Raw genomic sequence first — 21,915 nt, forward strand, 5'->3', positions numbered from 1 at the left:
CAAGGCTAAGGGTCTTAATAAGTTATTGCTATTTGCTGAATGTTTTAACAGGCATGTTTATAAAAATATATATACTCCACCTTGAAGAAGCTAATAGGAACATTTCTTTTTTTTAGTGGAGACCTTTTTTTTCTTGTTAATTTATCTTGACTAAATCTGTATTAAGTGTAGACACAATAAACACCACAGGTAAAGCTGTGTGAGAAGCTCAGTGCCACTCATGATTCATTGCACCTGCTATGTATAATTTCTCATATAGTAAAACTAACCTGCTCTATTTAGAAATTATGTTTAATCTAGTTATCTAATAATAAGTTAGGTTATCACAAACTTTAGGAGAATTAAGTTGTTAGCATAATCATTGTTAACCCTTTTCTCCTTTCTAAGAACTATGTTTACTGTTGTCCTCCTGCAGTTATGTCTTCAGAGTGATCAGTAGGCAACAGCCTGAGCAAGTACGTCTTGAGGGCCATTATTCATGGATCTAGAATGAACGAGAGTATCCTTCTGACAAAATGGTCTCTTGTTTTTGTAAACATCTAAAGAAAGCGTAGGCTAACAATGATTTTCTGCTACCACAAACATTGCATTGTTTCTCACAGTGCTATCCGAAAGGTTTTCACTTTTTAAAATGATATAGTTCATAGAAGTATTAGGGGGGAAAGTTGTTTAAAAGGGAAAAATGAAGACAAAACAAACATCAAAGGAAATATTCATTCCAGGCTGAAATTTTGACAGCTGCTAAGAACTTCTCAAGCACATTGAGAACATTGTATGAGAATTAAACCAACGTCACACTGTGCGTTCTGATGGGAACCAACCAAAAATAGCCCATGGAAAAGAAAATAGATTTAATTCTCTCTTTCTCATATATATGTCTCATCTATACACTTATTTCTACATATACATACATTTGAAAATCTCTGTATACACAGACACTTGAAAAGTCACAATTACCGTAATGTTTCAAAGCAGTGCTTTCGTGACATGAAAGATACAATCTGCTCCACCTTCCTCCACTGTGATTTTTAAGCTTTCGGTTTGCAGTAAGTAACCTAGAAGCATTTAGATCTGACTGCCTTTTATGCTTAGAAAGGCAAGCTCTGTAACAATATTGATTGATTTCATGGGCATATTAAAGATGGAGCCAGGTCTCTGGAGACAGGTTGCCATCACCTTGACCTTGGGTCAGTGTTATACCACTGACCTTTGAACCTAAGACCTATCTACCAAATTCTGATATCTTCCATGCCACCTGAGCTCATCAGCAGGGGACACATGTCGATGTGGCTCTTGCCAAATCAGAATTGACCGGCCAGTAGGAAGCCTGCGAGCAACGGGAAATGTGGGTTAAAGTATGTCAATAATGTTTCAGAAGAACGATTTCTCCCAAGAATTGTAGCTGTTGGAATGTTTTGACATTTATTCGGTAGAGAAATGTAGCATGTTTTGTGAAGCACTTCAAGAGAGCTGCTGCTAACTGCTGTGGTGTATTGATCTTTCTGTTAAATTGCATGGGCACACTTGGGAGATCATTGAGATTCAGGCAACAGGACAGAAAGGATCGGCTGCACCCGATGGTCACTAATGGTAATTGGTTTCGATCCTTGCACTTGAAGAAGCCATGATTTACTTGGTTCACTGATAAATTGTAGGCACTAAATATTTTGAAAAGGAAAAAAATACAATTTTTTTAGCATTTGCACGGCAGCACCTCCATTGTTAAATGTTATATACATTAGGAATGTGAAAATATACCAAGTCATATTGTTTAAAATTCTGATTTTCCTGTTGGTGTTGCTGTTCTTTAATTATATCATTGGTTTGTTCGTTCATTGGTCTGTTTCTCAACTTGCTCATAAATAAATTTAATACAATCTACTCTCTTTGTGTGTTTTCACTTAAACTTTATCATTATAAAAGAAATATATTCTCATGGCGGGGGGGGGGAAGCAAACGAAAACAAGCCTACGTGAGAGCATAAGTAGAAACCAAATGACCTGTTCTCCACCGTTATGTACTTTTTCCAAAATTTTACTCCACTATGGAACTTTTTAACCTGTTACAACACATATTCCTACATATTTACACATATACCAATATAACTTATTATTTGAGTGATTACATGATAAATAATAGTACAGTGCTCACTGATTAAGTTCAATGCTGGGTATTGTGATTTTTGTTTTTTGCTATTAAAGTAACTTAAAATATATCCATATATTCTGATATTTTGAGTACTGAAACGAGTTTAGTTAGAGCATATTCCCAAAAATGTAGTCATTTTGCTCTTAATGAATATCGCACATTTCATTTTCAAATGATTACACCATTTTATATTGTTTTTAGGCCTATTTCTTAATTTTTTCCATTTATGTTTATAATCTTAAGATAATAACTAAAATTTGAATTACTTTATTCAGTCTAATATAACCTGGGGGTTAGGACATTAAATCAATATTAAAATTAATTGGGGAATAGAATTATAAACTTTGTGAATCAATGAGGGATCTTAAACTTTATTTGCATCACATTATCAAGTTGACTTGCACTGTGCAGGCCGGTTCACATCCTGGAGTTCATAACAATTTCACAAAGGAAGAAGCCCCCTATTATCTGAAGTAGGTTTCAGTTTTGATTCAGGGTCTATTTTTTTCAACCCACAGCTGGAGGAGACCAAGATCTTCCTGATTAGCAGCATCGAAAAAGAGAGAACTGCTCTTGGCTATTAACTTAAGGACATTTTACAAGCTTGTATTACACGGAAGATCACTGATGTATTTCACTGAACTGCATTCTGAGGAATACAGAGTGCTTGTCGGTCTCCGTCGTGTTAAAACGTAAAACGTGCCCTAGAGCTCGTGGAGGACTTTCTGTGGGAAGCTGAATAGCACTAGCACTTCTTTGGAACCTGCTTTTCCATTTCTGGACGAAGATGCTGTTCTTGAGAGACACTGGCAGGCGTCGCAGGCAGAGGCCGCCGTGACTGCTCCCACTGGCGCAGTTGCAGCGAGCTCGCCCGCAGATTGCTGAGATGCGTTTCCCAGTCTCTTCTGGGTGAGCAGCACAGTGGAGACGGGTTATTCTTTCTGTTCATCTTATTAACAGGATCGCATCCAACCTGGAAAATGAACGTGCTAATTAGGACTCAGTGCTCTAATGAACTCTCGTCCTATAGGGCCCCACAGACCCCACCAGTTCACTCAGATAGGAAAGTAGTTTGTTGCAGGCTATGAATGCATAGATTTCAGCTGTTTACTATATATAGATGTATGTCATTCCCAAATCTTCTCATAATTTCTAATACCTGTTTCTTGGGGTTTTGAAAGGATATTTAAAATAAAATAGTTTCTTGTTCATTTTCTGATTTCACCAATGGAGAAAAAAGTAATTGTCTCCCACAATAATAGATCCATGAGGAAGCATCGTGAAACCAGCTATGACACTAGACGGTTTCATGCAGTTTCCTCTGGCCCTGGGACTTCGCAGGCAGTGTTCTTCAGTGCTTTTCACATTCATGTATCCCCCACAGAATCTGTCTGTGTACCCCTCCTCTGCTAGAGGTTTGGCAAACCCCACCCTCCAGGTGTCTTCTGGTTTTTAGAGATATGTGGATAGATAGAGAGATGCGCATACAGGCATGCATCGCTTAAAGACGAAGATAGGTTCTGAGAAATGCGTCTTTCGGCAGCTTTGCTGCGTGAGCATCGGAAAGTGCGCTGAGACAAACGGGGAGGGTGTGGCCTGCTGCGCACCTGGGCCCCCAGGTACAGCCCGTTGTTCCCGGGCAGCACATTACTGAATACTGTATGCAATTCTAAAACAAAGGTAAGCATTTGTGTATCTAAACATAGACCCACCACAGTAAAAATATGGTATAAAACAAACAAAAAAATGGTACAATTGTTTAGAGCATGGAGCTTCAGGTCTGGAAGTGGTTCTGGGTGAGTGAGTGGTGAGTGGATGTAAAGGCTAGGGCATTACTGTCCACTGTAGGCTTTATAAACACTGTGCGCTTAGCCTATGCTAAACTTATTAAAAACACACATATATATTGATAATAAATTACCTTTAGCTCACTGTAACATTTTTACTTTATAAACTTTTTAATTTTTTAACTTTTTAACCTGTTTGTTCTAACAGCTTAAAATGCTACAGCTATGTAACATATTTTCTTTTTATATCCTTATTCTGTAAGTTTTTTTATTTTATTTTAATTTTTTTAGAACAAAATGTTTTATTATTTAGATAAACTTTGTGTAAAAGCATTACCAATCAGAAGTTCTATTTACATGTGTTGATTCAATGACCACTTACGCATCAGACACTGAATGGGCTCAGCAACGGGCTGCACATGCAAAGAAAATGGACAAGCACTGAGATTCCACCTACCAAATTATTTGATTTATGTGAAAAAAATGGAGGAAGGCAGACAACACATGAAATCTGCTCAGAAACTAAACTGGGAGAGATGCCAAGCTAACAAGCTACAAAGCCACACATCTTCAAAAGGGCACTTCTCACTGTTCCAAAAGTGCTTAAAACCTAAACACGAACCCGTGCCTAGTTTATAATCTCACTAAGAAGGCAAAAACTGCAAAGAAATGTAGACTGGTATTAGTATTAATTTTCCTTGCAAAATGGTCAAGAACTTCTTTGAAATACCTTACATTATCAACTAAAATAAACTTTAATTTTTTTTTAACCTCCAAAAAAACACTTTTTAAAAAAACTAAAACACAAACACACACATTAGCCTAGGTCTACGCAGGGTCGGGATCCATCAGCACCACAGTCTCCCATCTCTACATCTTGTCCCTCTGGAAGGTCTTCGGGTCAGTAACGCTCACAGACCTGTGGTCTCCTATGACAACAGGGCCTTCTTCTGTCGGCTCCCCAAGGCCCTTCTTGAGGAAGTGTCACTCTCTCTAGAAATATGTCCCTGGGGGTTTGCTTGCTTTATTTGTTCATCATAAATCTGCTGGTAAGCAGATAATGCACATTCCTCTCTATTCATGACAACCTTTTGGCTTTGGGGTCCATGTTTTCAAACTTTTAAAGGAGCTTGTTGAGGCCTGAAGAAACTGAAGAAGCTGAAGAAGCTTTTGCTAAACCTTCTACTGTGATTTTTTTGGGTCCCTCTTTTTCTTCTCTTGCTCTGTTTTCTCTTGCCTTTTCTTCAGCTATGTATTCCTGTTCCTGTTCCCGAGGCTACTTATTAGTTAATTCCTCAGGAACCTCCTCTAGGAGCTCCTCAATGTCATCCACACCCAGGTTCAAGTCGTTCGTCAACCACAACCTTGCTGATTTTTGCAACCTGGGCAAATTAAAGTCATAGATGAATCTCTTGAGTTTTTTCCCCTGATGCCATTCCTGTACTCCTTGGTAACCTCACCTCAAACCCCGGTAAGCTTCTTGATGTAGTCATAGATGTTGTGGTCCTTCCAGAATCGCACCGGTGTCTTCTCAGTGGCCTCCTCAGTTGCAGCAATGGCCTGGGCATGGTCCTCCTTTGGTACTATACCTTAAGGGCTGCTATAACTCCTTGATCAATGGGTTGGAAAAAGGGGTGGTGTTTGAAGAAAGAAAAGCTACTTTGATATTTGAGTGAAGATCACCAGTAAGAGGACGATGTCCGGGAGCATTAGAAACAGTAAGCAAAATCCTGAAAGGTATGTTACTCTCCCAACAGTACTCCCTTTGGCTCCTATAGCAATTCTGGGGCGTCTTGGAAGAGGAGCTGGGTCCTCCATGACCCCTGCAGTGTGTGCTTATTGAACTGCTAGAGAGCCCTGAGGTTCTCACTGTCCCACATCACAAAGGTTTCCACGTGTGGCCTGCAACATGACCCCCAAGCAAGACTATTATCCTGCCCTTGACAGCCTTGACGCCTGGCACTGACTTGGCCTCCTTAGGGATGAGAGTCCTTTCAGGCCCCTCTTTCTAGACTAGGGTGGCTTCATTCAGAGAAATATTTGCTCTGGAAAGTAATTTTCCTCCACAATCAGCTTATCCAGAGTTTCCAAAAATTCACCAGCTGCCTTCACGGCAGCCCTCGCAGACTCGCGGCCCACTCTCACATTATGTAACGCGTAACAATTCTCGAGTTGTTTAAACCACCCACAGCCAGCAGCAGCTTCAACATCGTAGTCAAACCCAGCTTCTTCTTTCAATAATTAAACAACCTTTGCCCGGCCGGGCGTGGCTCAGCGGTTGAGCGTCGACCTGGGATCCAGGCCATTGGGGTTCGATTCCCGGTCGGGGCACATGCCCGGTTGGGGGCTTGATCAATGACCCTCTCATCATTGATGTTTCTCTCTCTCTCCCCCCTCCTTTCCTCTCTTTGAAATCAATAAAGATATATTTTTAAAAAAACACAATAATTAAACAACCTTTGGCTTTGGCCTTGATTGTCACGGTGCTGAGGGGTGTATGCTTTGGGTCTCAATCCAGGTCACATTTGAAGTTTGTTATGTCTGATCTAGGCCCTTCTCAAATTTTCATTAGTCTTGTTGCCTTCACTAAAGCAACACTTTCATCTTGTTTATCGAGATCATGGCTGTGGTGAAATGGGCCATGCCTGACTGGGGGGCAGTAGGGCAACAGCCATCGCTAATATTCACCTTTGTGGTCCTTACTCACATTTCACTCTGTTTCCAAGTCAATCAATCAATGTGGCCCGTTACTGACAAGGTTAGCCGTGGGTTTTGTATATGTAGGTACTATGAGCAGCAACACAAGAGATTAAATCAAGCACGAGAGAGAGAATGGGAAAATCAACCTGAGCGACAACATGAGCGGTCTGAGACTCTTGCCGGCACAACAGGGCATATTTTTCTGATGCAAACATATTTTTATTTTTATTTTATTTTTATTTTTTTTAATATATCTTTATTGGTTTCAGAGAGAGGAAAGGAGAGGGAGAGAGAGAGACAGAAACATCAATGATGAGAGAGTCATTGATCGGCTGCAGCCCACAACCCGGGCATGTGCCCTGACCGGGAATCGAACCCCGATCACCTGGATCCTAGGTCGACGCTCAACCGCTGAGCCACGCCCGGCCGGGCCAAACATATTTTTAATAAGTAGAAAGAGTCCAGTTTAAAATAATGATAAAAAGTATAGTAAATACAGAAAGCAGTGGCACAGTCATTCATTATCACTATCGAGCATTACGGACTGTACATAATTATATGTGCTAGGCTTTTGCATGACTGGCGCTTCGGCAGGCTTGTTTGCACTGGTAGCACCACCAATAGGTGACCAGTGCGCTGGGTCATGATGTTACAGGGGCTGTCGCATCGCTCGGAGACAGGACTCTCTCAGCTCCGCTCTAGCCCACGGGACGCCACTGCAGATGCTGTTCACCGCTGACTGAGGCCTCGGTAGGCAGCAGTGACTGAAGATGGAGATATAGATTAGGTATAGGTATAGATATAGGTTAGGTATAGGTATAGATATAGGTTAGGTGTAGGTATAGATATAGATTAGGTGTAGGTATAGATATAGGTTAGGTATAGGTATAGACATAGATTAGGTGTAGGTATAGATATAGATTAGGTGTAGGTATAGATAAGGTTAGGTATAGGTATAGATATAGGTTAGGTATAGGTATAGACATAGATTAGGTGTAGGTGTAGATATAGATTAGGTGTAGGTATAGATAAGGTTAGGTATAGGTATAGATATAGGTTAGGTATAGGTATAGATATAGATTAGGTATAGGTATAGATATAGATTAGGTATAGGTATAGGTATAGGTATAGGTATAGGTATAGGTATAGGTTAGATATAGGTATAGGTATAGATTAGGTTTAGGTATAGACATAGATTAGGTATAGGTATGGATATAGATTAGGTATAGGTATAGATATAGATTAGGTGTAGGTATAGATATAGATTAGGTATAGGTATAGATATAGATTAGGTGTAGGTATAGATATAGATTAGGTATAGGTATAGATATAGATTAGGTGTAGGTATAGATATAGATTAGGTATAGGTATAGATATAGATTAGGTGTAGGTATAGATATAGATTAGGTATAGGTATAGGTATAGATATAGATTAGGTGTAGGTATAGATATAGATTAGGTATAGGTATAGATATAGATTAGGTGTAGGTATAGATATAGATTAGGTATAGGTATAGATATAGATTAGGTGTAGGTATAGATATAGATTAGGTGTAGGTATAGATATAGATTAGGTGTAGGTATAGATATAGATTAGGTATAGGTATAGATATAGGTTAGGTATAGGTATAGGTATAGATTAGGTATAGGTATAGGTATAGGTATAGATTAGGTTTAGGTATAGATATAGATTAGGTGTAGGTATAGATATAGATTAGGTATAGGTATAGATAGTTCTGGCAGCTTGGGTGAGCTGTTGCCCTGAGCCCGTGCGATAGAATCTGGCCCTGTTCTCAGGCCGCTGCTGCCCAGCACCGCTGAGCCTCGTAGCCCAGACCACGCTCTCTCTGCAAAGAGTGCGCGGCTTCCCGTAGCAGGAAGATATTGCCCGTGGATATTCCTTATTTCTCTCAACATTACATTGTAATTCTGGGTCTTCTGCCTTTCTGTGTAAACGCTACGATCAGTGTTCAATTTCCACAAAGTGACATGTTGAGATTTTGATTGGGATTCTGTTGAACTTAAATCACTGTGGGAAAAACTGACACCTTTTTTTTTTCTTTTCATTTTTATTAAGTTATTTACTGAAGTAACAGACTTCTTAAAAGTCATCCACAATTTCACTCTCTCCGCCAAGCATATTCACTGTTTTCAATTTCCATGTTCTCCTCCATAGACAATGAAATAAAAATAAAAATAAAAAACACTGACATCTTAACAACACTGAATCTTCCTTTACCTGAATATCTCCATTTATTTAGATTTTGTATTTCTTTCAATATCATTATAATTTACAATTGCCCCATAAGTGCTTTCTTCTGTGTATAGAGAGCTTCTGAAAAAGCAGAAGTAACCATAGTAACCAATGCAATAGTTCTCAAATGGAATAGAAGCTACTTGTAGGAAAAAAAGTTTTCCGACTTTTATTTTTAGTGTTATAAACTCACAGGGACCTAGTCAGCAGTCACACAAGGACATTCTCAGCAGCGTGCCATCTAACTGTGTCTGTTATACAGTTGAGTAGGTCCACCCCGCAGGAATGTGGATATGCAGGCACTCGGTTATTTAAAATGATGAATATTTCGCCACACTTCAAAGAATCCCTCCTCCTCTGAGGTGGATTGCAAACTCTATTTGGTGCTTCTCTAATATAGTCCATTTGGAGTCCAAAGGTGAGAAATGCCAGACAGAGGAGGTAAATCAATATGCTCTTGGACAACACTTATAGCAGCATAATCCCTGGGAGCCCTTGGTGAACTATGGCAGTGTCCAATTAAGGAAAGTGAGTCAGTTCTTCCAAATTAAAAAATAAAATAAAATCTGGGGGTAGTGAGGGGAAATGGGGCATATTTGTAATACTCTCAACAATAAAGGTGTTTTTAAAACCGTGTAAAGCTTTTTCCTAAAGTCAAACTTGCATTTTATAGTGTTGAAGGATTTGCTAAAAATGTTACAATATAGAAAAATGTTACAAAAAATGAAAATAAATTGATTGTAATTTTAATGAGGATGCATCTTCTTTCCAGCCTCTGGTGTGATCTCTGGCTCCACCACATTTGCAGGCGACTACGTACAGTTCCGACTTTGGAAATATTTAGAGATGTTAGAGAATGACAACCCCAGGAGATGCTGTGTAAGCAGAAAGCTCACAGAAGATAGCCCAAGGCGACCACTGACTTGGTCAGATCTATGTGATCTGTGGGCTTTACTTGCAAATCCGTTACTAAAACGTTGAGCTTTGGAATGAAACAATTGTTCACCAAGCAGAGTAGTGACATTCACTCCATTTGTAACAGAGAATCTGATACTAAATAATCATACAAAACTTATTATCTATCAAACGCAACATTTATCAGAGTTTTTACAGCCTCATAGCAACAGATCCCATCCTTCAATGCTCCCAGCAATGCTTCAGATAAAAGTCCCTGTGATCACTTTAAATAACCGCCTACTGTTAATCAAGAAATTTTGCTTCAGGCCTCACGTTTGTGTTTCACTTCAGGCTATTCAGCACGATACAGAAGAGGTGGGATCCCACAGGTCCACAGTCAAGGGTGTGCCGCCTGGGCTTCTGTGTGTGTCAGTAAGTGGGAGCAGATGAGCCCCGGAGTTTAAGTGGGTGCAGTGGCTTATCGGTTAGTAAAGCCAACGAACAGGGGAATAGGGAATGATTTTGTCCAGGTACCGAGCTAAATACCTGATTGTTGTTTCTACACATGCTCTACTCAAGCTCTCCACTGGGTTATCTGTTTCTGATCGCTGATGAATACAGTGTATTCAATGTAACACTGGAAAAAATTTAAGTGCTCAAATATGGGTGGATTTTCTAACCAGAAATTCACCGGTCGAGCCATTAGATCCATTTAGCTTTCGAGGTTGATCTTTCAAAAATCTGTCATAAATTTCCAACAGTACATAAAACCTGTTATCTTTGAGAATCTACATTTGCCCAATACTGTATGAAAATGTTTATATTCATGAACCAGTTGTTGAGGGAGGCACTGTTTGCATTTTACTTAAGACTAAACTGAGAACATACAGCTCGTAAGTAGTGAAACTCTGGATTAAAATACAGGCTCAGCAGAATTCATACCCCCATGTTAATATATTATTCATTTATTCATCAACAAATATTTATGGTGTGTGGATTATATGCTTGATCTTATGGACACAGCAGCATCTTGACCTAAACAGAGCTTACATTCTAGAAGATGACAACTGTCAGCCCTTCTCTGTAGAAGCACCGGCTGAGATAGTCAGACTCCTGAAGGTGGTGTCCTCTGAATCAGCCCCATCTGCAGCTGGCTCAATATCACAGGAGTCATTCTGCCACCACAATATTCCCTCAGGCCACCAGCTCTCTCCTGCACCCACCTCTCTACCCATCTTGGGGTGCCTGATAATTAAGTGGCTCTTTCCTCAGGGTCTTGAGTGCATGGGATTTATGAAGCTCTCAGGCCTTGGCCTCCCTCTGCTATATTTAATTTAAGCCCGACTCCACAAGGATAAACATTTCTTACCACCGTGGCAGAGCACCAGATGGCACACAGGCACCCACATTCCGGCTTCTGCGTTGGGGTTCTATAATCCAGTATCATGGGCTCAGCTTCAGGAAGGGTTTCTTCTGAGACCCCACACCCTTTTTCTCTCTGACATGTCCTGTTCCAACTGAGACAACCTATCCCATTATTGAGGTATCCCATTATTTCCACTAAAGTTTCATTTGTCTACTTTCTCTGAACAGCTAAGATTCAGTAATTCATTTGAAAGCAAAAATCGAGGGCTTATTATTTGTTTACTAATCTAGTCTTTTTTTGTTTTGCTTTGATTTTGGGGGGGGGAGGGGAGGTGGGGTGAGGCTATGAGCCAAGAGACAAAAATTGAAACATATAGAAATATGTTGTAGTGGATGTAAAAAATATTCTGTCTATGTAACAAAATATATTTTTGATTTATGTGCAAGTCTATGCATGCTTCTTATTTTCTTCCCAAAAAGTTTTATGTTATCTAGTATGCGGTCATACTTAAAGGATTACTTGCATCCGTATTTCTTGTATTACCTTCAAATGGATAGTCTGATGTATTTAAAACTCTCAGTTACGTTTACCACCATTTCTACTGAGGGCTGATACACTGTTGAAAGCCCGATAGAAACTGATATCTTGGAATGGGCATTATAAATGGGCATATATAATATGTCGTTATTTTCAACTAAAGCAAATGATAATAATAAATGTATTTTACTATCAAGATCTTTGAGGAAGAGTATTATCAGAATTATAAAACAGCAAAGCAAACAAACAAGATGCCTCCTTCAGAGAATTACAGTGACACTCATGCATGGCAGGGCTAAATTACCTGCCACTGTGATCATCAAACTTTTCAAAGGTGGGAGGTTTATTCCACGACAGTTTATCAAAATGCAACAAAATTTCCATGTTCAGAATTCTTTCTTATAGTTAATAAATTTTATTTTGTGCTGTTGTCATTTAAGTTTGTATATCTTTATTATCCATGAGTCAAAAGTTATCTTTGAAAAAAAAAGTTATCTTTGAGACAGCAATCGTGTTTTTCTATTATTCTTAATGCCAATGAATATTTTCAAATATCCTTATAAGTTCTGTTATATGTAGCCTCTTTACTTCTTTTTACTTATTAGAGCAATAAAATCTTCTCAATTTATTTTCTTTTCTGGGTTTTTTCGGTCAGGAAATAATCTAAATTTTACTACTTCCACTACCTTAGCATTTTTGCATGTATGTACATGTACATTGCCCCAAATTTTTAACAGTATTTTAAGAAGACATTGTAAGTTATCTCTGAGCTCCCTGGTGATTTTCCTGAATTGCGTCTCTTTGCTTCCTTTAGTTTGTATCTGGGAAAAATGCCTCTTGGATTTTTAATCAGAATGTGAGTCTTCATTCATAAAATAAAAACATTTGAAAACTCAAGGCGGCTTTTTAAAAATGTATCTTTATTGTTGAAAGTATTACAGATGTCCCTTTTTTTCCCCCCCGCCATTGACTGCCTCCCCCCTGCTGCCCCCCAGGCCTTCACAGCACTATTGTGTGTGCCCGTGGGTTATGCATATATGCATACAAATCCTTTGGCTAATCTCTTCCCACCCCTCTCCCCCTTCCCTCTGAGACTCTTCTGTCTGGGGCTTCTTTGTTTGGGTCTGCTTGCTTTCTTTTCAGTCTTTGCAGAAATTTTTCAGAGATTTGCAGTCCCTTCTTTACCTGGGACAGTGTGTGAGATAGTCAGGAGATCTAACTCAAGTCCATACCTTCTTTATTTTATAATTAAAATATTTTAATGTTGAAATTTTTACAGACATTCCCATTTCTCCCCTTTTTACCCCCCTCCATCCACCCACTTCTAAAAGTTTTATATTGTTTGAGTTGATGGTTTCAAGCCATCAACTCGATTGAGCTTTGATCCTTAGAGTCCTCACCTGAAAATTTAAGTGTCTATATTAGATGGCTTTTAAGACTGAAGTTGTAATACTTAAAACCCTATATATGATTTTAAGAAAAAGATTAAAAGAGAAAATATATACTATTTTCAATAGATATGTTTTGTGCTCTGAACTCCATTCCCAATGTTTTTTTTTGTGTTTTTTTTACAAGTTCAGTGGAATCAGTGATAAAGCCAGCAATATATTGCCTCGCCCATTTGCCTGTTTCTGCCCTGAATTCAAAGAATCCGTATGGAAACCAGCACATTGGGACTGGGTCTGAGGATTAACAAGGAGCAATAACATGAGAAGATCAACCTTTGAAGGAAAGACAAGTAGGTGAACAAACATCGAGGGTTCAGAGAGATGCACCCCATGAGGGATTAACTCTACTTGGAGGCAGGAGGCGGAGTGATTTTTCTCAGAAGACTGAACTGGTCTGAAGCCTGAGTGTGATTTTATTGAAAGGAGAAATGGGTTTTCAGGGAAGAGACATCATGAATCCAGGTGCAGACGCAGAAATGATGTAGGACATCATATGGTCCAGCTGCTACTCCTGAGAAATGTATTATGGGATCCAACCAAGGATTTACCTCCCAATACATGAGGTCAGATAAGGCTATTAGAGCTCAGACATGACTCATGTGATCAGCTTCGTGCCTTATATCAAACTCTGTCCTGGACCCAGATTGTGCATCTCCTCAGATCAGCGTGGCCCCACATCTCCTGGTGTCGGTTCACTGGGAACCTAGACTCCACTACGGTTGTCTCACCGTCTGACACCACAGGTCTTCATGGTTCCTGCAGGGGCGGAGGCTGTGCTACCTCAGGCCTTAGCACGGCCACTGGAGCAGGAGCCCCAGCACCAGGTCCCTCTCACCTGTTCCTCCAGGCTCGTGGGAAGTGCTGTGCTATGGGGCCTAGGAGCTGGTTCCCCAGCGGCTGAGGGAAAGGGCCAGCGAGGTAGAGCATTTCTAAAGCTGGGAACCAACAGCTCTGCTCCTTCTGCACAAGTCACCCCGCCACTCCCATGTAGAGGCGACACATAGTTCCCTTGAATATTAAATCTGGGTCAACCTTTGGACTTGCTTTAACCAACTCCAGGCCATGCCCAAGAGACCTGGCTGCTTCCACATTCAACCTCTTGGCTAGCCATTGCCCGGTGAGCGAGCTCGGGGTAGACCACTGAGTTATGTGCAACTATCCGAGGAGGAAAGGCCCGGTCACCGTGCAGCCAGTCACCCCAGCCGAGGCGATGGGCACAGCAGTGGGCCGTCCATGCCCAGCCAGCCTCTCAGCTGAATGCCGCCCCAAAGTGACCCAGCCATTATCACATGGAACAGAAGAAGCATCCTTGTTGTCTAAAGCCACCAAGTTCAGGGGTGGTGACAGAGCAATAGATAAATTACAGGGCCTGATAATTTAATGAGGGGAATGGGGAGTTTATGGCTTAACCAAAGAAAGACAGGAACATCCAAACATCCCTCAGCTGAATTCTTCACTTTGTCTGCATGCTGAGGTGGTCTGCTTGGACTGTTGCTCATATATATATATATATTGGTTTGACTTCTCTTCAAAGAAACAATGCTCATTTAAACTTGAAAAATATTCTTAAAAATCTAAACATATTAAAGTAACCACTAGTAGATACATTGTCATTGGGAGAAAATAAATGGTGGTGTCAGGGGCAGGGGCTTTGCTATCATAAGAGGTTACCATTGCAACATCTTTAAATCATGAAAATCTTTTGATTTTCAGGCAAAAGGCATACCAGACTGTTACTTTCCCTTTAATTAAAATATTTTCAAGAGTGTGAGGTGTTTTAAATGCCATTTTCCTTTCAATTTCATGCCAGAAATTTTAAAAAGTGAAATTAGCACTATCATTAATTTCCAGAAATTTAAATGTTAAGAATTACAGGTTTTTTTCGGACCTCAAAATTAGAATAAAACAACTCTTCTCTCTTTAATCATATAACTTCTTCTTTTAGTAATATCGTATACTTGTGAAAAAAGTACAATTAAGTTTATTAGCTTAGATTTTACATAACTGTTTCAAATCTTGAGGTTTAAATAAGTAATATAGTATGATTCACTTCTTAGGGCCTATCAGTATGCATTGAATTGAATCTAATATTTGAATAATTTTGTTTAATTGTTTTTTTCCAATTAGAGAAAGAGCTGGATTTTAATGACTCAGAGGAAAAAGATATCTTACTGAGTCCTTTTCTGAGCATGTGATGAGTAAAGATTGTAAACTATGCCGTGTCAGTCTCTGCATCTTCACTCCAAGGTCACGGCTGCAACTCAACAGGAACTTAGCAAACTTTCAGTGACAACGCGCCGTGTAACACTCGCTGTCTCCTGGAAGCAGAGGGTAACCACCCACGGGGCGAGCACACCTAGATCAAGTGTTTCCTTTTAATTTTTGCAATAATTTAAAAACTAATATAAAACAACAGAAACTGCAGACTTGAAATTATGACGTGACAGGCATTGCAAGTAAATCAAATCATAATTCAAATATGAGAAGTAAAAGTAAACAAAATGGTTTGCAATCAACAAGACCTCAGTATCCATTTGATGTTGACAGACTGTGAAAATATGTTTAAATGTTTCAAGACTATGAAAAGTAATTGTAAAAATTGTTTTCTTAGAAGAGAGCAAAAGAGCTTATTTTCTAGAAAAGTAGTTTTCATATAAAAGTGGCATTTTTAATTACTGTGCACTATTCTGTAATTTATGCAATAAACTAAATTATGAAAAATCCTTAATAGAAATACTATTAGGCAAAACCAACAAAGGTTAAAAATGCAGGAAATAGTCATATTAAAATTACCAATTAGTAGTAGTAAGAAACCATTAGTAGCAAATGATGTCAGCATTCTATTTTAAATTCTAGCCCAAATTTAGATAAATAATATCAAGTTTGACTTTAGGTTTCTGATAACATTATTTTAAACAATGTGTTGTCTTATATTTATCATTGTAACAAGTGATCGTTGAAGACAATTTGGAAAATACGTAAAAGGGAAATGAAAAATTTTAAATTGTTGTGTTCTTATTACTTAGACAGGCTTAGGTATTGGTATAAATGATGGCATCTCTTAGAGTTCAAGAAGGTGGAAGGTTATTTCACTCTCGGGTACAAGCTCACCCAATGCTGCCAGGTATCTAGGTTTCTTTTCTCTTGCTGCTAAGCCACAAATAGCCCTGACCTCACGGTATAGTCCAAGATGCTAACACTCACGTTCTAGATGATAGAAAGCAAAAGCAACAAAGAGGAGAGCAAATGATGAATATGGGCTGTTTCTTAAAAAGATTCTATGAAATTGTCCCTTAGTCATATTATCACGCCTCGTGGCAAGCACAGCTGGGGCATGTGGGATGCATTCTGAGTGGACGCGGCCTTGCACTGTTATGATAAGATGAGAAGGGCATAAAGGTTGCCGAGGAAAGACTAGCAACCCATGTCACATCCATGGTGGCCGCAGTGACATAGTGATGTCTCTATTTTTAGTTTTCTTTCTTTGCTCATACAATGCATGGTTTTATGTAACATCAAGAGGTAGCCTGGAATTATTTTTTTCACTAAATGTAATTGGCTAATATTCTTCAATGTTAAGCATTACATCTTATGGATAGGTCTTAATTTATGTAAGGAAATTCTTAATGTTGGAAATGAGCCTTTCTCAAAAATGGGTTAATAAAACAAATTTGCTGTGATAAACATTGTTTTACTAATTTTATGTGTGTGTCTGATCAATATCTCATATTTAATGGTATTTTAATATTGGAAGAGGACTCTTTGATATGAAAAATAAAACTTACATTAAATTTGTATTTTTAGTCAGTTGTCAAGTTATTCAAGTTATACCTTAAATTTTTTGGTTCAAGTTATATCTTAAACTTTTAAGTTCAATTTATAGATCATATTATTAAAGCCATTTACATGTTAAAATATAGTATTACTTGTAATTATAAAAGCAATCACTTTTTAATTATTATTTGATTTACTTATACATTTTAAAAATAAAATTTATTAATGAGATTATCAGTTTCATTAAAGAAATTATTTCAGACATTGCAAATTAAAATTTCAAATTTAGTATATTTAATTTTTATCTTAAAAAATGTAATACAATAAACATAGCAAATCTAACATAACTTTTAATAAATACCTAAACAACCCCTTTTAAAACTAATAAATAAATATCTTCAGCATTTCATAAATTTTAAAAAATTAAATAGCAATTATAAACTTGTTACTATTAAATTGCTTACTAAAATATGCTTATTGTTGGTATGACTTCCTGGGATTACTCAGCTACTCTTACTACCAAAAAAACCCCAAAGTAACCATTATCTGAAATATGGATATACAAATCATCAAAAGACACTATGTACTTCTAAAACAGAACAAACCAATACAAAAATCCAAACTTTACTCACCTTGAGGTAAAGGTAAAATGACACAAGAACATCCAATGGATTTATATGTTGGTGACCTGCCAACTGGAGTAAAATGTGACACATAAAGACACAGACTAGGAGATATGGTGATTTGTTGCCCTTTGATATATGAATGTAGTGAAAACAAAATCCTTCCCTTGATACTAAAGTACCTGAAATCACTTTTTTATATATGATTCATTTACATAATATTATTTTACACTAGCAGGTTCTGTTTCTCTATTTCTTTTCTCTACTAAACTAAAACTGATATTTTATTTAATATCACTGACTTGAGTAAGCAGAATAATGCCCCCCCAAGTATTTTCATGTCCTAATGTTCAAAACCTGTTAATATGTCACCTTATATGGCAAAAGGAGTTTTTCAGAGGGGATTAAACTTTAAAAGATGGCATTTAAAAGACAGCATCATACAAACTCCATATATTTTCCAGGATCAACTGTACAAATAATGGTTTCTTTCCTTTTGCCTGTAAAAAAGAACGTATATGCTTAGGTTTCTGAGTATTTAACCTTTAAAGGACGGCATTTAAATTCCGTCAGCATTTAAATTCGGCCAGCGGGACCCACTCCTTGCCGGGAACTAAAGTTCCCTTTCATGGGATAAAGGTTAAAATTATGGACCTTGAGATGGTTATATTACCTTAGGTTATCTGAGTAGAAATCTAATCTCATCAGTCTATAAAAATGGAGAAGTTTTCACAGCTGTGCTCAGGAACAGAGTTGTAGTGATGAGAGAGGATTCAGACAGATGTCATGTTGCTGGTTTTGAACAAGAAATGAGGAGGCCACTAGCCAAGGAATGTGGGTGGCTTCAAATAACTAGCAAAGGCAAAGAAACAGATTCTTTTCTAGAGCCTCAAGAAAGAAATGTAGCTCTGTCAATATTTTGATTTTAACCTAATGATAAAGGTGTCAAGTTTCTGACCCATACAATTATAAGATAATACGCTTGCATTGTTTTAAGCCGGGGTTTGTAACCATTTGTTAAAAGAACAATGATTAACCTAACACAGTGACCTCTATAGCACCAAATTCAATGGGTTAGGTAAACTTCTTATGTTCCCCTATATTATCTTATGATACTTCCACCTGACTGCTATTACATCCTAGTGTCCTGTTTATCTGTTTTTCCTCCTATAAGCTCACAGAAGACAGAAACTATATCTTGTTTAAAGGTGTCTTCAGCACCATGGACAGTACTCAACTGTGTGTTGAACATCTTTTCCCAGTTTCCATTCCTGTCTACTTCTGCACCATACGACCCAGTTAAGTACTTGTGATGACTGTAACTCCCACACATATCTGGATCACTATGATATACAAATATTTTAGTTGTTTATGGAATGCAAAGTGAAGCGAAACAACCTCTGCTTCCAAGGCGTTTGTAAATCTAGTAGATAGATTGGGAGCTCAATAGCTAATTATGTAAATAGATAGACTAGTCCAGAAAATGTGTAATCAAGAATAAGCCAAGATGAGAAAAGGTATTGGATGAAGAGAGACAAAGTTGTGAATAATGGAATCCAGAGAGTAAGAACATAATTAATCACTGAGCTAAACTTGCTGATGGTTTCACACTTGAGTTCATACAGCAGTCCTCGTACTATATTTCTGCACTGTCAGTTTGAGTCTCATCATTTCCAGGGTGTACTTCCACATCCAGGTATGTTATGGCTTCATAATTGTTTCTCCCTTACCATGTGTCCAGCTTTCATAACTATTAACATTGACCTCTAGTCTGAAATTGTTTGAGCAAATTTTATTTGGTCAATTTCTATTCTACTGCCCCCACTCCACACCTTTCTGTTTGAGTGACAAGCTTCTGCTTAGATTTTTTTCCCCTTGAATTAATTCTGACTTGATATCCAGTTCCTTTATAGGATTGGGATTCTGTCTTTCTTTAATCATCCCTGATGAGCTGGTACTGAAGGAAACGTCTGGTTCTGATTACTCATGTAAAGCCTTCCAGATGCAGGCTGTGTGAATAGCTGTAAGTCCACCTGTGGCCCAGGCCTACGCTATGCACTGTAGCGATATTAAGATGCAGTACTCAGCACTTAGCCTGATATGAATGGGAACAACTCCGTTCTGTTTTCTCCTACCTCTCAGAAAATATTGTCAGCATGTGCTACTGGATATTTTCCATGAACCTGTTGTTTCTCTGAGCAGTCTGTAGTATCCCAGATACAGGTTTTTGCCCTCTCCTTCTGTCCTAATGGCAATAATATGACCAAGACTAATCAAACCTCACTGTCACAGATAGTAGATGAATGGCCCTATATAATTAAGATCATTCACCCACTACTAATTCATCCATGGCTTATATCGAAAAACAAACTAAACAATTAAATTTAACCTTAAGATGGACCTGGAGAATATTATGTTAAGTGAAATAAGCCAGGCAGTGAAAGACAAATATCACATGATTTCGCTTATACGTGGAATCTAAAGAACTTAATAAACTGATGAACAGAATAGATTCAATGACATGGAAGCATGGATCAGACTGACAAATGTCAGAGGGATGGAGGAGGGCGGGTGGGTGGAGGGGGAGAGAGTAACCAAAGAATTTATATGCATATATGCACAACCCAAGGACAGGGACAATGGTGGGGAGAGGGACTGGGGAGGGGGAAGGGACAGGGTGGAACGGGTCATTGGGGAGAAAAGGGGACATCAGTAATATTTTAAACAAAAATGAAAATTAAAAAATAAAATAAAATAATAAATTTAACCTTAAGAATTCTGACTTCTGTAATATAATCTTAACTTGCCTTCCCAGGCTTGCCTTCTCCTCCCATATGTATAATTTGTATTCCTACCAAACCCTAACCCCTACTCTCTTCTAAGGAAACTCTTGTTATCTGTCCATAGAATACCCCCCCTTAATCACTTTTGCCTTTATTTATGTGATATAATACCACTTACCTTCCATTGCCTCTCCTTCAAGTTATTTCATTATTTTAGCTACCAACAACCCTAATCTGCATTCTCATTATGCTTCTTCCTGGAAAGTATATTATGGTGTAGGGCATAAGTGTATATTATGTCTATTAGTGGGGTTTTCTCTTCCCAGACCACCAAGTTACATTGTAATTTCTTTTACTCACAGTCCTTGTTTACTCAATGTAGCAGTTTGGATTAAGCTTGGTTGTGACAGAAAAACAAAAATAACTGTGGCCTAAATTGAATAGCAGTTTACTTATCTGGTTTATGCAGGAGTCAGTGGTGTTTAGTAGGTAGTGCAGAGACCCAGGATCCCTCTGTAAGTGTTTTTCTATGACTGGTCTTCATGCTCAAGGTGACTCATGGTTCACAGTGGCAGTTCCACCTGCGTTCTATTCAACAGGAAAGAAAAAAGGGACTGTGGCTTTTAAAGACATTTATGCTTTTGAGGATATTCCCTAGAAGTTGGAAACATTCTTGGCATACTTCCAATGGATCAGAATTAAGTTACACAGCTGCTTTAATAGAGTCTGACTCTGTTTGGGGTAAGCTAAGGAAACTCAGGAGTTCTCTCCTTTGCCTCTGGCGGGAGTTTCAAACCACAAGAGCCTCTGCCCATGCTGGGGAACTGCACTCAGACCCCACTGTCCAATCTCCACAAAGACCTGAAGCCAGGCTCCTCTCACTGCATCTCACTCAGAACATCTTTGGATCTGATCAGAAGTTACCTTCCTCTGCCCAGAAGGCTTCATTATGTGAGTAATAAATCTTTTTAAGTACTCTTGGTGTGTGTGTATCACATCGTCAGTTTTGAAACTGTATCACATTTTGTGTGGGGCTCCATTATGCTTCTGGAACTACCAAGAAAGAAATGCTGAGCAATGTGACCTTTCTTCCGGCAGGTGTGCCTCGTTCAAATCTGGTAGTCCTGGGACCAAAGAGGACGGGGGGAAAGTTGACAGTGGCAACTAGCAGGTTAGTTTGCATATCTTTCCTTTATATGCAAGAATACTCTGCATTAGGTAAATTTTTAATACATAACAATTAAAATATATTTTCATTTTCCCCATTTAAAAAAACCTTTATTGTTGAAAGTATTACAGATGTCCCCTTTTTACCCCCATTGATCCCCTCCACCTTGCATCCACCCCACCCTCAGGCCTTCCCCATACCAATGTCTGTGTCCATGGGTTATGCTTATAAACATATAGTTCTTTGATTAATCTCTCCCCATCCACACACCCCTCCCCACCTTCGCTCTGAGATCCCTCAGTCTGTTCCATGCTTCTATGTCTCTGGATCTATTTTGTTCAACAGTTTATTTTGTTTATTACATTTCATATATGAGTGAGATCATGTGGTACTTGTCTTTCTCTGACGGGCTTATTTCTCTTAGCATAAT

The sequence above is a fragment of the Miniopterus schreibersii genome (assembly GCF_964146895.1).
Source record: "Miniopterus schreibersii genome assembly, chromosome: 13".
Lineage (NCBI taxonomy): Eukaryota > Metazoa > Chordata > Mammalia > Chiroptera > Miniopteridae > Miniopterus > Miniopterus schreibersii.